The sequence below is a fragment of the Spea bombifrons genome, chromosome 2, assembly GCF_027358695.1.
Source record: "Spea bombifrons isolate aSpeBom1 chromosome 2, aSpeBom1.2.pri, whole genome shotgun sequence".
NCBI lineage: Eukaryota > Metazoa > Chordata > Amphibia > Anura > Pelobatidae > Spea > Spea bombifrons.
This window is the reverse complement of record NC_071088.1, coordinates 121,827,611-121,844,884: the sequence shown is the minus strand read 5'-3', so window position 1 is coordinate 121,844,884 and position 17,274 is coordinate 121,827,611.

The window sequence follows — 17,274 nt, the reverse complement described above, 5'->3', positions numbered from 1 at the left end:
GAGTCTGGGCAGACAGCACATCCACTCCGAGCCCGCCCCCGAGCCTGAGATCACTCCCACGGAGTGATTCTGTAGGCTGAAACCACAGGCCCTTTGATGATTCCTGTATCAAGGAATACATGCTGTATACAGCCGTCATCAGAGACTCCCCCTGCAATGGCTGGTCTATAGACCACCAATTGCGTCCCAGCTGCCAGAGGCAGCTTCAGGGGCAGAGGGTTCTTTGGTCTCCACATGAGTGTGGAGACCAGCCCCAACACCCCCCTGCTGCCTGATCACTCCATGAGAGCGACAGTGCAGCGTTAACCCCTTCAATTCCACAATTGTGGCATTGCAGGGGTTAACATTTGTCCCCACAAGCTTGTGGGGACTAAATATCAGTCAATGAAAGCGTTAAAAAATAAATAAATTAAATAAAAAACAACTAAAACCAGCACTGACCTGAAAATCCAGGGTGCTTCCAGGTCAAATGCTGTGAGTTTAGTAAGTGGGCTGATGATGATCAGATCGCTTCTGACAAACTGTATTTGCTGTCGGTTTAACACCTAAAGGACCAGAGCAATGTTTGTTTTTTGCTATATGTTTATTCAACTGTGATTTCCTACCAAATTTGTTTTGTTTTCCCCCACAGCGTATACACCCACTGGCCGCTTTATTGGGTACATCTGTTCAATTGCTTGTTAACACAAATAGCTAATCAGCCAATCATGGCAGCAACTCAATGCATTTAGGCATGTAGACATTTAAGTGACTTTGAATGTGGCATGGTTGTTGGTGCCAGACGGGCTGGTCTGAGTATTTCACGCACGACCATCTCTAGGGTTTACAGAGAATGGTCCGAAAAAGAGAAATTATCCAGTGAGCGGCAGTTGTGTGGAGGAAAATGCCTTGTTGAGGTCAGGGGAGAATGGGCAGACTGGTTCGAGATAACAGAAACTTAGATAACCACTCTTTACAACCAAGGTATGCAGAATACCATCTCTGAACGCACAACACTTCAAACCTTGAAGCAGATGGGCTACAGCAGCAGAAGACCACAACAGGTGCCAATCCTGTCAGCTAAGAGCAGAAAACAGAGGCTACAATTTAAACAGGCTCACAAAAATTGGACAATGAAAGACTGGAAGAACGTTGCCTGGTCTGATGAGTTTCGATTCCAGCTGCAAAATTCAGATTGCAGGGTCAGACTTTGGTGTAAACAACATGAAAGCATGAATCCATCCTGTCTTGCCACCGTTTCAGGGTGGCGGTGGTGGTGTAATGGTGTGGGGGACATTTTCTTGGCACACTTTGGTGGCTACCTCCACCAGGATAATGCACCATGTCACATAATCTCAAACTGATTTCTTGAACATGACAATTAGTTTACTGTACTCTAATGGCCTCCACAGTTACTAGATGGCAATCCAATAAAAGCACCTTTGGGATGTGGTGGAACATGCCATCATGTCCATAGGGACCAAAATCTCTAAGGAATGTTTCCAGCACCTTGTAGAAAGTATGCCTCATAGAATGAAGGCAAAAAGGGGTCCAACCCGGTACTAGCAAGGTGTACCTAATAAAGTGGCCAGTGAGTTTATACTGCTTTGTTCCGGACAAGTAGGGCTTTATTTTGAAATCATAATTATATATGTAAACCATCAGTTAGAACAAAAGGCAATTTTTTTAATGGTTTCACCTATAAAAAAAACAAACATTGCCAATGAAAATTCAGAAAAAAAAACCAATGCATTTTGAGCCCTTACATGTACGGGCTTTGTCATTAAGGGGTTAAACGTGATATGCTGGGAGTTGAGCCCCAATAGTGGCCAGAAAAATCAAAACTGATGAACAAAAGTATTTATTAAAAAAAAAAATGACAACCCATTTTTACACTTTTTATTGAACCATTTTTGCTCCAATTTGTGTCTCACATTTCAGTAAAATTTTGTTTCTTAGTATTTGGAATTTTGACAGATCACTTTGCTAGGATCATGTCTCATTTGAGGCACAGTTTATTCCATTAAATCACACTCCTTGCAGATTCCAAAGACACTCCACTTTCCTTTCTAGGTGGCCTACTGTAACCATGAATCTAAAAGGGACACAGGTGTTTGTTTTTTGAGAAGGGGGTAAATAAGTTTTTTAAATTTTTATGTACAGCTTAAAGGACTCTGTTCCATTGACTCTACCGTCTGTTTTCCTTTTTTTTGTTTTGTTTTTATCCAACACAAGGGGGCAACCAAGACACATTTCAAGGCTTGTAATATTTACACAATGGAATTTCAAATTCAGCAAATGCTGTTAGATTTAGACTTTATAGGTCAATATTTTTACAGTATATTACTGCCTTGTAGAAGTGGTTATTTAGCATAAGATGACTAGTCTGTAAAACTGTGTCTTCGTCAACACCAGAGATAGATGTTATATAGTATGAGCAATCATCAAAAGTATATTAAAAGGGACACTTCAGCCATCATATGTGTATAATAGCTAAGTGGTCTCTTGCAAAAGTATGTATGGATTTTAAGAAATCCCCATATGCAGTTGCGCGCCCACATTATACACTCACTCCAGTTTGGTTGATTTAGTAACAAAGAGGCCAGGTAGGGTAAGAAAGGCCAACCCTTCCAGCAAAGGTGGGTGTTACTCTGCCTTGTGCACAAGCGGTAAAGGGAATGGCCATAAGCTATGTTGATAGTGTGGGATTAGTTGGAGATTGGCACACCGCAAGGTGTTTAAATTATATATTTTTTTTATTTTTAACATTATTTATTATCGTTTAACCCGTTCGGGAACTGTTTTTTTTCTAGCATGTTTGCACTAAAAGACCAGAGAAGGTTTTGTGGTTTTGCTATGTTTTTATTCAACTGATTGCCCAATAACTCATTTAGTGCACCCAAACACACAAGTAGGGCTCGGGAGGGTGGGGAGCTCAGGGTGGCTGTGCTGGTCTGCCCACCTGGGCAGACAGCAGCAGGAGTACCCCCGCAATCACAATTGTGGCGACGTGGGGGCATTTTTTTGGGGATGACGTACCAGGTACGTCACAGAACTGGGAGCCCACTTGGGCATGGCATACCTGGTACGTCACCAGACTTGAAGGAGTTAAACTAGATATTCACAAATCACGCTGATTGAAGAAGAAGAAAAAAAAACCAAGCTATAGCTCGTTTTAATAAAATAATGTAGTTATGTTAAAATCTGTAAAGGGCAGTTGCTTTTAAATTATATTTTTTATATATATCAGAAATGTTATAATATAAGAAATTATCAAACTACAGGACAGAAAAACACACATTTGCCTGGAAGCTACGGAAGCTACACAGAGTTGATGCATTTTTCCTGCTTCACACATCAGTAAGGATGAGGTGCCAGAGATAAGAACCTTAGCAAAAGGTTTTTTTTGGGGGGGGGGGTGAGTGTCAGAGGATAATCTCCAGATGTATTTTTAATGACACGGTTTAGGTATAAGTAGAAAATAGTGTGAATTTAAATAAAGAAATGCAGGAAGCCATGCAGAGTTTAATCTTACTTAGTAACACATGGTGACTTGACTGTCAAGCATAATTTCTGCTTAGTTCAGAGAAATCATTCATTTTCTGAAAGCACTAATGAGATCAAACACATTTATTGCTTATACCCCTACTTTGTGTCCATTTGCTTCCACGGTTGAATAGTGCAGTAAGGTTTTAGTCTTCATGTACCTGCCTTAATAGTTTAGGATTGTCCATACACATGCAATGCACTAAACTTTTTGCCAAATTCGACAATTCGTACACGAAAATGAGGCCAGACGCCCCACGAAGCGGACTGTGACGGACCGACCAGGGACCTCAGGTTGTCCCTCTCTGCCAAGAGACGATTTCTCCCGCTAGGACGACAAACCTGTCTGCTGTCCAGTATCCCAGTGACTCAGGGGTGGAGACTGAAGTCCCATCCATCCCTCCTGGGTCAACATCCTCAGGTGACCACTCAGACACAAATCCATGGTCACTGGGGCATAAGGTTGAACATGGTTGAATAACTCTTGATATGCCTGTTCCATTTCCCATTCTTGTGTGACCAAATAATCCAGGTCAGCCTACAGCTCGGGCACATATGGGATATCCTCTGCCCTTTGCTCCTGGAGGTCTTCCCCCCAACACTCTGATGCACTACCGAAGTCAGGATCCTTTTCTACACTATCCAATAATAATCCCGGGCCGCCAAAGCCATAGCCCTCTGTAGGACCTTTATCCTCCAGGGCACAGCTGTGCTGCGTACCACCGCAGAGCCCGATATCCATCGTCCAACCTCAGCTCTGTCTGGACCAGCACCTCCAGCTCGGCCACCCATTCCTCTTTGGGCTGCTTCCCCAGTAACGGCACCAGCAACTTCCGCTGGAGCCAAAACCTTTCCTCGAAGGCCGGGAGGCTTTTCCCCCCATGTACTTAATTTCCAAGTGGAGAACCTCCCTCCAGAGCTTCCGCTTGGTACAATTCCTCTGGGTCAGCTCTGCGTAGGTGACTTCCATTCTCCTTCCTGGAGATAGATTCCGGGGGAAAGAAAGTGTCCCTCAGACTAGGTTGGTCTCAATGTCAGGCCTGGAGAAGTCGGATCCTTCCGCTGCCAACCAGTTGTAACAGACCGACCAGGGACCTCAGGTTGTTCCTCTCCGCCAAGATACGACTTCTCCCACTAGGACGACAAACCACCACAATCCGTCGGCAATATCCCCAAGCAAAGTAAAGGGATATCGCTAACCAGTACCCAAATAACCAGGCAAGACTAGTCTTTAGGTACAACAAGAGGAGAACTGATTTATTTTAGACACAGACTGGATATATCCAGCAAAACACACATTAACATAGAACAAGATACTGGGATACAAGCCGCCCCCTTAATCTGCATCCCAGATACAATGTCAATTCTCCTTTTATTGAAACATGCACGATGGTAGTACATATAGCCAACCTCCACTATCTGTTACTGGCCAAAACCGGAGGGGGTGACAACATACGGGGGGGGGTCTGATATTAAAGTAAAACAATGATGGTCACTCCCTGGTTGCAGATCCTGGCTGATAACCCTCTCAGCAGGTGATGAGATGATATCCTGCGGGGGGGGGGGGTAGCCACACAGGTCTCCACAAAGCCAGGGCCCATAATCAATAGGGAGGAGGCTAGCTCTCATGCCTCTCCAGTGGCACAAAACAAAGCAAAAAGCTAAAAATGTTCATCTGAAATTGACAGGCCCTTTCACTCACACTCTCTCATGCTCTCACACACTCATTCACTCGCTCTCTCTAAATGTTTTGCTATCTTCTCTGCCGCTTACTTCCTCATCTTCATTTTCTCTCTTGTATCTTCTATCTTTGCGAACATTACCTGGCAATCAGGGGGAGGACATCACCGACGCTATTGGACATAATCTGGTGCAAACTTCCTTCGAAACGTGTAGATGCAATCGAAGATAGAAGACAAAAGAGAGAAAATAAAAGGGAGTAGAAGGTGAAGAACAAGAAGAAGCGGAAGAGGTCAGCAGAGAAATTAGGGAGAACGAGAGAGTGAGAGTGATCACTGGGCAACACATTTTGTTCCCAAATTAAAAATACCCCCCCGTCCTGATTTTCATCCAAACCGAATGGCAGGGGATGTACTTCTTTGCCCGAAAATGAATGGGCAAAAACTAACCGAAAAGCTTGTCTGAATTGTTTCTGGCCCATTTGCACATGTCTAATAAATAATAATAACCTCATTGAGCATCTTTTGCAGAAGGAGCTTGGCTGGTCGTAAATAACACATTGTTAAATCAGAGGTATCTCACTGAATGAACCAGGGGTGTCCAAGATTTTTCTGCAGTGGGCTACTTCATCAGAAATATTTATGTGCGCGTGGGTTGCACTCATTTTTCACTGAGAGAAAATATGAGCTTTAATACGATATCTAGACTGAAATAAAGTAAATGACACAAAACCTTTACTTTTCCTCTCACTGATTTCTGAGCCTAGAAAGTTTTGCCCTCTGAAGTGACTACACATTCAGGATTCTGGATAAGTAAAAATTAAATAGTTCTATTTATTCTAGGTATGCACCGAAATGAAAATTCTGGACCGAAAAAAATTCAGCATTCACTTAGCTGAAAATGACCCCCCACTCCTACCATGCCCAGGCAACCAGTAAATGCTGAAACCTGGCTAGCTGCTGCACTTGTGTATTGATGCTGCCAGAAGCATGGGGTCTGCACATCACTTACAGCCTCCCTGTGCCATGCTCCCCCAACATCTATCACACACATTCATATACTCATTCATTAACAGATTAATTCTCTCAATCATGCACATCATACACCCTCCCCTATCCCCTTACCTGCTCTGCAGCTCTCTCTGTGCCTCGCAGGCTTCCACAGGGGCAGCTACTTCCCTCTGCGTTTTCTGCATTCTGTGCGAGCAACTTCTCTTTTACTGCACGGGGAAGCAGGAATGGAGCAGAGTCATGTGATGTGCCGCTTCCCCTGTGCAATAAAAAAGACACTGCTTGCACAGATCCTGCAATTGTGGTTACCCTGGCTCCATATCTCATGTAGGCCACACCTCGAGGTCCGGCGGGCTGCATTTGGCCGGCAGGCCGCATGCTGCATGCCCCTAGTATAGCCCATAAACTGAAGGAACTCCAGAATGGCAACAACTATATGCAAGGTATCTCAAAGAACTGGGAATATAATTGTTGCAATATTTCCTGTTTAGGTTGTGTTGGTGTTTTTTATGAACTATAAACACACATAAATTGTGGATCTATCATGTTCTAACACTGATGGGACAATTAAGAACTAATGTCAAAATTATAAAAAAGTTTTATTTTTTTTAAAGCAAAATACTTTTTTCTGAATAGACACATTGAACTTTAGTATTTTTTTCCTTGGCAGAATATAACAGCCAAGTGCATTCAGAGCGTGAATCTTTTTAAAACATATTTATCTGGACCAAATCCACACTCAGAACTGCTGTTTCAGCCTAGATTCACTTGAAGTTGCCACATGTCTAATTTCCCTCTAGCATATTTATGTCTAAACAGATTATCTTCACCACATGGCGAAAACCTGTCTTCCGTAGTTAATCTCCAATGGATTTGTTTCATTAGAAAACAAGACATTTGCCAATGATCGGTTTACAAACAAAAAGGCTCTCCATAAACAGTAAATGTATCATATAGATATCATTTCTATAACTTCAATCTCCTTGTCCTTGCTAAAAAATGTTAAAAAAACAAAACAGGGAGCCTCCCATGGCCATCGACAACAGCAGTTACTACGATGAGGCTGGGAGTGCAACGAGGCACCCATTGATAACTTTGAGGAAGACCCGTGTCGCGCACTGGCAGCTTGCCGGCCAGAAACCCGAGGCCTGCTCCTGACTATAAACCCAGGCCAGCAACAAGACCCAAGCCAGCTGAGGAACACCGAGACACGGCGACAATGGCCCAATCTAAGCCGGGCAGACCACACCTCACAATACACGCAGAATAGGGGGTGTGAGTTTACGATAGTACACCTCCTAGGCCACTCTGGCTGTCTCCAGCCACCCAAACTTGGCTCAGGAGCTTTGCAAAGGGTGTGTTGGGAGTGGGGCAGATACCAACCACCACCAAAGCCACTAACGAACCCAATGCTGTGAGGGGCAGACAGAGAGAATTGTGCTGGACAGCTGGGATGAAAAACATGGTGGACACAGCCTGGGCTGCTTTATAAACAATAACAGTGTAAGAAATGAAAGACTTTAAAATGGGACATTACATTTTATGCATAATGCTTTTAGGAAGATTTGGGTTTCTGTAAGGTGACATATCTGGTTTTACAATGTAAGGTAATTTTCACGACAAATGGGATACCCCCCAGGGGATCAAATAGCTGAAGTGGAAGATATATTTTAACATAGATGTGTGCTTTTTTCCATAATTGGGTCATACAGGACATCTCTCAAAAGAGGGGTCGGGTGAACCACTTCCTGGGGGGGGGGGTTACAAGGAATTCCGGACTAGTTAGGGGCTGCAATAGTCAGAAGAGTCTAAGAAAAGAGAGCGCAGTTAACAGAAGTGCTCTGGGTCAGGAGACTCAGAAGGAAGCTGTGCAAGATGGCGCCCGGAAGAAGCCTGTGAGCTGAGGTTTCCTAAGAATGTGCTTGAGTATCTCTTTTGTTTTGTATTATTATCAAATGTTTTCTGTATATTATATGTTTTATAACCTGTAACAGTGACCTAATGCAATATCAATATACATTTTTCTATACGCTTGTATTTGTGCTTTATTCATCACACATTCCCTAAAAGAATAACCCTGTAAGAGGGTCATTTGAGAATATTCTCACAGAGCACCACTACCAGCATCTAATAGTCTTCATGATATTCACACAAGCTGTGATGCAACTGATATGTACCTTGCTACATGAGAATGTAAAAGTCATAAGTAGGATAATCCGCTTCAAGCTTATAAACCTGGAAGGGGGGACACAAACTACTAAAGATCTTGACTCTCAAAGTAGTATTGTGAATCTATCTGCAGCAATAAGGTACCAAGCTAACATTATTCCTTATTGCACAAAAGTACATATATATATGCACAGGACAATGATATTCCAATCAATATATAGTTTGTGACACTACCGAGTCTTTTCCACGTCCACCTAGAGAAAGCCTTTTGATATGGCCATATCTCTATAGAATGTTAAATTATTATATTAAACTTAATTTGTAACCTATACACCCACCCAGAAGCAGTTCTAACTACATTCAGGGGTCCGCCTGGGGCAACCTTTGTCCCCACAGCTTTTCAATCTAGCACTAGACCCACTACTTCAAATACTACCGATTATAAGACAAGGTTTTTTTTCAGAGCAAATGCTTTTAAAAATATCCCTTGTCTTATATTTGAGGTCGTCTTCTAATCAGACCTCAAATATTGGTCTGATTACAAGACTAAGATCCAGATCCCCCGCAGCGCTGCAGGGGACTCTGATCCTCCTCTCTGGCAGCCTCTGCTGCTGCCTGTCCTTCTTCTGGGGGCTTCTATGCCGGCAGCAGCGGAGGTTGTGTGTACACATCCCGCAGCCGGTGAACTTTTGTGGGATGTGCACATACAACCTCCGCTGCTGCCGGCACTTCCGCTGGGAATTCTATGGTGGAGCACCGGAAGGTCACGTGATGCCGGCGCTCAGTCATAGAAGCCCCGGCGGAAGTACTGGCCACCAGCAGCGGAGGTCTGTGCGACAAATAGTGGCATATCTGGGGGCAGAGTGGCATGTAGGGGGTATAAGGCATTTCTTGGGGGCAGAATGGCATATAAGGCATTTCTGGGGGGCAGATGCGCATAACTGGGGCAGAGTGGCAAATAAAAGGAAATAAAAACCAAAAAAAATTCATCATAGTTTTTATTAAATATGAAAAAATAGTTTGCATGTGAATTAATATTTGCTAGTAAAACTTTTTTAATTATAGGGTAGTCTTATATTCAAGCTTTTTCTTTTTTTTCCCCTAAATGAATATTAAAATTTTGGGGGGGGGGTCATCTTATAATTCAGCAAATGCGGTACTTTCATCCAGGGATAAAAATAACAATGTTCGCCTGCGACATTCTTCTATATCAGGGGCGTCCAACAAGCGGCCCGCGGGCAACAGATCTTACGCGGGCCGTACCTCAAGCCCTGCTACAGCAAGAGCCCTGCTACTTACCAGTGGGAGGGTCTTTTGTACTGGAAAGAGGAAGCGGAACCCAGCAGAGTTCACGTGACATCACATGACACTGCTCCAGTCCTGCTTCCTCTGTGCAGTACCAGAGAACGCAGAGGGAGGCCGCGCCCTCTGCTGAAGTCTGTGAGCGGCATCGAGGAGCTGCAGTGCAGGTAAGGGGGTGGGGAGGGTGTTTGAATGAGTGTGCGTGATTGAGGGAATGAATCTGTGAATGAATGAGTATATGAATGAATGAGTGTGTGTGTGTGATATCATAGATGTGTAAGTGCTGGAACCTAGGCATGATGGGACTGTGATTGCTGTTAGCAATCACACTCCTATCATGCCAAGTCAGCCAGTACATGCTGAAACATGTACTGGCTGACTTGGCATGATAGGAGTATGATTGCTAAGAGCAATCACAGCAAGCACAGTCCCATCATGCCTAGGTACCAGCATTTACTGGTTGCCTGTCTGGGTATGATAGGAGTGTGATTGCTGTTAGCAATCACACTCCTATCATGCCAAGTCATGTTGCTTTTTTGTCCAATTGTGGTGTGTTACCTACTTTTATTAAAAATGTGAGTTTTTAGTATTATTTTTAAAGGTGGGGGGGTCATTTTCAGTTTTGGCTAAGTGAATGTTTTGGTCCAGAAGTTTCATTTTGGTGCATCCCTAGAATAAATAGAACTATTTCATTTTTAACCCCTTAATGACAAAGCCCATACATGTACAGGCTCAAAATGCATTGTTTTCAATGGGTTTAGGGACCGCCCATTGTCCTTAAGGGGTTAATTATCCTGAATTTGTAGTCACAACACTTTCTAGGCCCAGAAACCAGTAAGAGGAAAAGTAAAGGTTTTGTGTCATTTACTTTATTTTAATCTGCATATTTTATAAAAGGCCATATTTTCTCACAGTGAAAAATTAGTGCGGCCCTCGCACTTATACAATTCTGATGAAGTGGCCCACTGCAGAAAAAACTTGGACACCGCTGTTCTATATATCTCTATTCCATCTATTATGTCACTGCTAAACACATGGTGCACAGTAACAGAGTTTAAAATAAATATCAGCAAAACCGAGGAACTACACCTAGGCATGTCTACAATGTCACCCCTACCTAGCTTTAGAGTTTATTAGGCTCAATCCTAAACAAATTATTTAGGAATCAGACTTCCAAAAACCCTCGCTTTACCCCCTGAATATCTTTAAAATAAAGAAATAAAAGTAACAGAGGAACTTAAGCTATGGCAGCCTCTACACGTTACACTAATCAGGAGAGCGGGTTTTATTAAAATGATTATCTTCCCCAAACTACTATATTCTCTACGAGCCTTACCTCTGCTACTAAAACCAAAGGACCTAAAACTATTGAAAGCACAATTCACCACCTTCCATAGAATCAGTTTTAACAAATTGAAACAGCCAAAACTAAATTTAAGATTAAAGATTAAGAAATCTACCGAATGTTAGAGATTATTGTTCAACAACTGATTGGATAAAAACTCCAACGATTTCACAGATACACTGCTGGAGGGCCAGATGCGCACTATACATACATCGACATCCCTCCTATACAATTAAAGCATGGGAAAGCATGAGGAAAAACAAGACTAGCTCTAAATCTCCAATGGTGGACAATAACCAGAGGGACTGGGACAATGACCTTGAAAGCTACATACATCAGGACAAAGCACTCAATTACTATTATTTATAAAATAATGAGAAAGGCATACTATTGGACAGACCGCGTCAAGGGGTTGAACCGCTGGATGACACATATACCTGGGGTAGATGAGGATGATTTCTGTGCCATGAGGCAGCCAAAACATTACCAATGATAACTTACACAGAAATGTTTTATAAAACTATACATGAAGTGTACCACTCCACAGAGGGGCTAAATAGATTGGGTTTGAGAACAAATGACCTATGTCTGAAATGTGCATCCCTAAATGCCCACTCCTTTCATTTCAATTTATCTCCAGCAATGGCATTGTTGGTATTAACACCCAAACAAACAAGTTAACAAAAAAAATGTATTCGTATAATTAGAGCGGTAACCTGCAAAAGCATTCTACAATGTTGGATGTGTCAGGAACCACCCACGCTAGCCATTTTGAAATCTAAACCTTTCCAACTATTTTGGATGGATTGGGTAGAATCGACCCAATGTTCTTTTTGCCATTTGGGGAAATTACATAGCTACTTATGAAGCGGGTCTGCAAGACCGGGAGGTCTACTGCATTTATGACATTCCCATTGACTTCAGTGGGAGAATTTGCTTGCAGCTTGGAGGATGCTGTGAGCTTCGCCTAGAAGTAGTCTTAAACGTAGCAAAAATACAGTGTAATAAAAAATATATGGAAGAAAAATAATCTTGAATTATATTGTTACCAATCTAGGTTTGAGCTGTTGATACAGAACTATTACATTGCATTTATCCAGGTGGCAAAATCTTTGAGTATTTCAGACTATACGATGACAGATATTTGTAAAAGAACACAGTCAGTTCTGGTTTTGATCAAACCATATCATTTACATTCTCTAGCTTTTCAACATATGTGAAGAGCTTCTATCCAAGGAGCACCAGGTAGCTCGCAGAGAACAAAGAGGAGCCTCTATTTTTGGATACATTCCAACTTTATGACATTTCACATTCTGTTTTATTTTTCCAGATCTCTTCCTGCACTGGAAAATATTTTAAAAACTGCAGTGAGGGTCTATCATTAACCCCTTCCATGGCCGGGTTCAGGACAGTTTTTAAAGTTTTGCTGTAGCTAATATAGTTATATTCAGGTGAAGAAAGCTGATACAAACACACGTATACAACTACAAAGAGTTCCTACAAATCCCCTTTCCTATACTGTGTACGATACCTAGATAGTAGCGAAACTTTTATATTTTTCTCTCATATTCGTGATGGGGCCCGGCACCTGGGTGACAGCGCCACTGAACACGGGTAACCTGGCACAGAGAGAACTGACACTTAAGTTTAGTGCTAACTTCAGTCGTTCGCAAAAAACGCAACCAAAGTGGCCATCATTCAAAACTTATATAAGAAATACTTACTGTGTACATACTTTTTGTACACGTAGGCATTGAATGTTCAATGTTAGTAATACATCATGTTGGTGCTTTATTTAATTTAGTTGAATTTAACCATGATTAAGTTCACAAACAGTATATTATTTTCATTACTGGTCTCATAAACTGATAATATTGTTGGAATATATATATATATATATATATATATATATATATATATATATATATATACACACACACATTTTTCATCACTCTTTTTGTTTTATTAATTATCACTATTAATCGGAAAATCTACCTAAAACTGAACTGTGTTCATGCACCGAGCCTTCCTAGATGAATGGCAAATGAAGTTTTAAAGGGCATATTACTGAAGAGCGTCATTTATTAGGAACTCAACAGACTTCATTGCTGCCAAACCTCAGAGAAACATTCACCCATCTCTGCTGAACTTGTCAAATTTCAGCTATTGAAAGCATCTTGATATTTTGAGTAAAAAGTTAATTTTAAGATTACTCTCGGGTGGACCAAGCCTGTCTCAATGTACATTGGGGTTTATGTCACCTAAAAGAACCTTACTGTGTCAAATTGTCAGCATAACATCCTTTTTGTTCAGTATTGCATTGGTTTTATTATTTACTATTAACTATTAGCTCACTTGCATTACCCTAACATTCATTTATATCAAGCTATGGAACCACGGGTCATCCAGAGGCATAACGCCCCGGTTCCCACTAACTATCTCTCGAGACATTACTTACATTCATATACCGTATCTGCCTAAAAAGTCATGATCACCCGCATTTGCTGAGGAAATGATAAACCTTACAGTACGCCAACCAAAACATGGCTGCGCCATTTCTGCGTCGCTCTACACGTCAGGAAGCACAAGAAGCCACGCCCCGTATTTCGGCGGGAAATAGATCTGCTCCTCTATAGGCTGACTTCATTTTTGTAACCCTGCTGTAGTCGGAGCGTCTTCTTCACAGAAAGAGACGCCGTAATACCCCATGACGACCAGGAAAAGGGGAGGTTCGAGCTCGGAGGGTCAGGAAACTACAACCAGGTGACGTAGTTATTAACCGCTAAAGTCCTACAGAAATACTTTGGGTGGGCGTGGTGTTTACCTGTGACGCAAAAGTGTGGTGTTAAGTAACTTTCCGACGTCACGTTTAGTATGATAAAAAGGGTGAAACATAATGGAAGGGAAGCCTGTTATTGACGTAGCCCGTGAGATTCATATCCATATCTGCTGGTACAATCTGCCCTATGTTCAAGACTCAATCCCCTCATTAGGAAAGTGCCCCCTTGTCATGTCTCTAAGTCACCCCACCTAATCCAATGTCCTCCGGCCAGTAACTGCAGTGGCTATATTGTTTGTCCAGGAAAGAAAGGCGTTATTTACATGTTTTGATAATTTTTTCATTGATGAAAATGTGTTTAAAAAAAAAAAGCTAGACATCCCAGGGTTTTCTAAATGCCTGTATTTTAACTCTTTCCATGCACTAATCCTACCACCAGCATTTGTCAAGGTTTTTGGTAATACTTTATTTGTGTGGTCCCCCCCCCCGCACACATTGTACTTTAGGTATGAATTGACAGCTCCTGGTATATGTCACTACCAAACACCTCAATGTGTGTTCACAATGAGACCAACCATGCTCTGTTGTTGGGGGCTAAAAGGCCGCATATCGGAGGTGTGCATTTTTTCAACTGTGCCCATGTCCTATTTGTGAAATCTTTGAAGCCGGTCAATGCAATTTATCCGATCAAACAATATATTTGTTGAAAACTAAAAACCTCACGGTATTTCAAATGCTAGTATTTTAATACTTTCCATGCCTGGATTTTGGGAAAGATACACCAATGTTGGGACTTGCTAATAAAAATATATATATATTTTTTATATATATTTTATGAACATTTTCTTTGAACTTAATGGGTCCCCTTATTGTGTCACGGTGACTTCATAGTTATTAGTAAGCTGGATGGTTGGCTGCAGTACCTGTAGATAGAGTTCTCAGGAGGGTCTGGACAAACTTTCTGGGAACTTTTTGTGGTTTTTTTTGTGCTGGGTGCCGCCATCTTGTCTCTCATAATGGCGTTTGTGGTCACCCTCAGGAGCGATCACACAAGGTTCCTTTTGTTTTGTGTTGCTGAATGCCTCTATGTTGGCTTTTTAGTAACACGACTCAGCTAAGGAGGCAATCGTTGATCGCTCTTTATAAGCAGCTGGCTGGCGCCATATTGAATATGGCGAATGTGACCTCTCCTGAGAGTGGTCCCACAGGGCCCCGTCAACTTTTTTGGTTTTGTATAATATAGTGTTTTAAGGCAACTTCTTTCACCTGTTTGTATTTGATATATTGTATTTTTACCTAATCTACTTTTAACAACCTGACTCCTTCTCATATTGCCAGTTCTAAACTATTTAGTTCATTTTAAATTTGGGGTTTTTTGCTTCTTTGCCAAAAATAGCTTCTGTAAATAAGAAACATGTCCTGCACTAGATTTTATACAACTGAAATACGTTTATTGCTATCTTGCAGGACAGATGCTATAACACAGAACCCAGTAGAAGATATGGTAAAGAATGGTGAGCAAGAGGCAAGCTTACAACTCCAGGTAACTGTTCATTCTATCAAAATACATTCCTTTCACCAGCAGTACATATTTTTCATCCACTTTGGCTCTGCATGTGTTGTAGATTGATTGCCTTTTCAATATAATTGATATTGTTTGTGGTTTGAAGGCTATATCATGCCTTGTGTTTGCATCCTAAACCATAATTCTGAAACAGCCATAATTAAAATACATGAAAGGACCATTTCAAGGATATAGACCTAAATAAAAATATATATGTTTGATACAAATCAAATGGCAATTCTGTCTGACATGTATTCCTTCACTTGTCAAAGAAAGAGTATGATTTAAGAGAGATATTATTCATCGACATAATGCAGAGATGTCTTGTTCAGTTTTGAGTGGTTTATAATGTCCAATTCGATATTTTCATGTTCCAATAGCAAGAGCTGGAGACACTTAAGCAGGTTCACTCATCCATTAAAGCTTTACATCACATGACTGTTACTTTACACAAGGTAAGAATGTGTGTCTACATAATGTGAACACGCTATATCTACTGTCACAAAACATGCTTGCATCCTGAATCTGTTGCAGCAGATATTTTTTTTCTTCTTGAAGAAATGTAAATAATTTTCAAACTAGAATTTTGTCTGCTTTTTTTATATATATGCTTGCTTTTCACAATCTCATGCATAGAAAAAAAAACTGTTATGGTTTTCAAGTCATGATAAAACTGAAATTAGGAATATTTTAGTGCCAATATTGTTATATTTTGTATTATTGGACTTTCTTAAGCATGAATTTAGGCAACTTTTGGCACTTGATAAGGTTTTGCATATAAACATTTTCTGTGTCTATGTTTTTCAGACTTTGCAATCTGTTGTTGAAAACAGTAATGAACTAAAAGGTTGGTACCTTAACTTATCTTAAATAGTGTTAAGATATTAAATCGCCATTCATTATTTGTACAGCACATATTTTTTGTGTAGAAAACACATGCAAGTGAAATGGTTAAACATGTTTTTATGTTTTTTTGTATTTGTTTTTTTTAACATTATCTGAACCAATGAGACAAGAATGGGAGAAAAGTTTTTGCTTAGTTAGTAGGTTGCTGGTATGTCTACTTGAGATGTGATTTTCTGCTCACCAACTTCACTATACACAATATAAGGCCAATGGTGGCATTTTTCTAATGCAAGAGGCCCCTCTTGAACTGACCCTGGGTAATGGCTATTCCAGTCTGACGCCTCACTATATTGGCTATTCGTTATACAGATATCTATGCAAGCTCTTCCAGCAGAAGAAGCTGTTGAAAGTTCAACTCTTGCTTTATTGAACGTTTTACCTTATCTAAAATGCAGAAAAGCCACACTAAATAATCTCTTTGGCTAGTAAATACATAAGCAATGTTTTATATATTTTGTTTTGTGTTTGAAAATACCGTGCAGTTTTTGTGTTGTTTTTTTTTGTTTGTTTGTTTTTTCTCCTTCATGGTAGCCAAGCAACAAAATGTTTATTGATCAGAATTGTGTTGCATTCCCAGGTTTGAATGAAGGATGGCGGATTTTCTTTGGACAAAGTTCATCGTAATGGAATTGTTTTTTCTGACTTGTGCATCCCCCGCCCGTTTTTTGTTTGTTTAAAAATAAATAAATAAATAAAAAGTTTGCAGTAGTTCTATATAATTATTATAGATGAATCATTTTCCTACGATTTCTTCTTACTAAGATAAGTGTAGTGTGTGTGCATAAATATAATATAGTGATGTTTAAAATGAAAGCCATACTTGCATTGTGTGTATGTGTATATGTGTATATATAATTCTATATAATTTTTTTTGGGTGTCAGTGTACGGTGATATGGTCAGTGTGTATGGGGTATGTCAATATTATTGTCTATGTAGTGTTAGTGTGCATTGTTTGAGTGTCAGTGGATTGTGATAGAATGTGCATTAACCCCT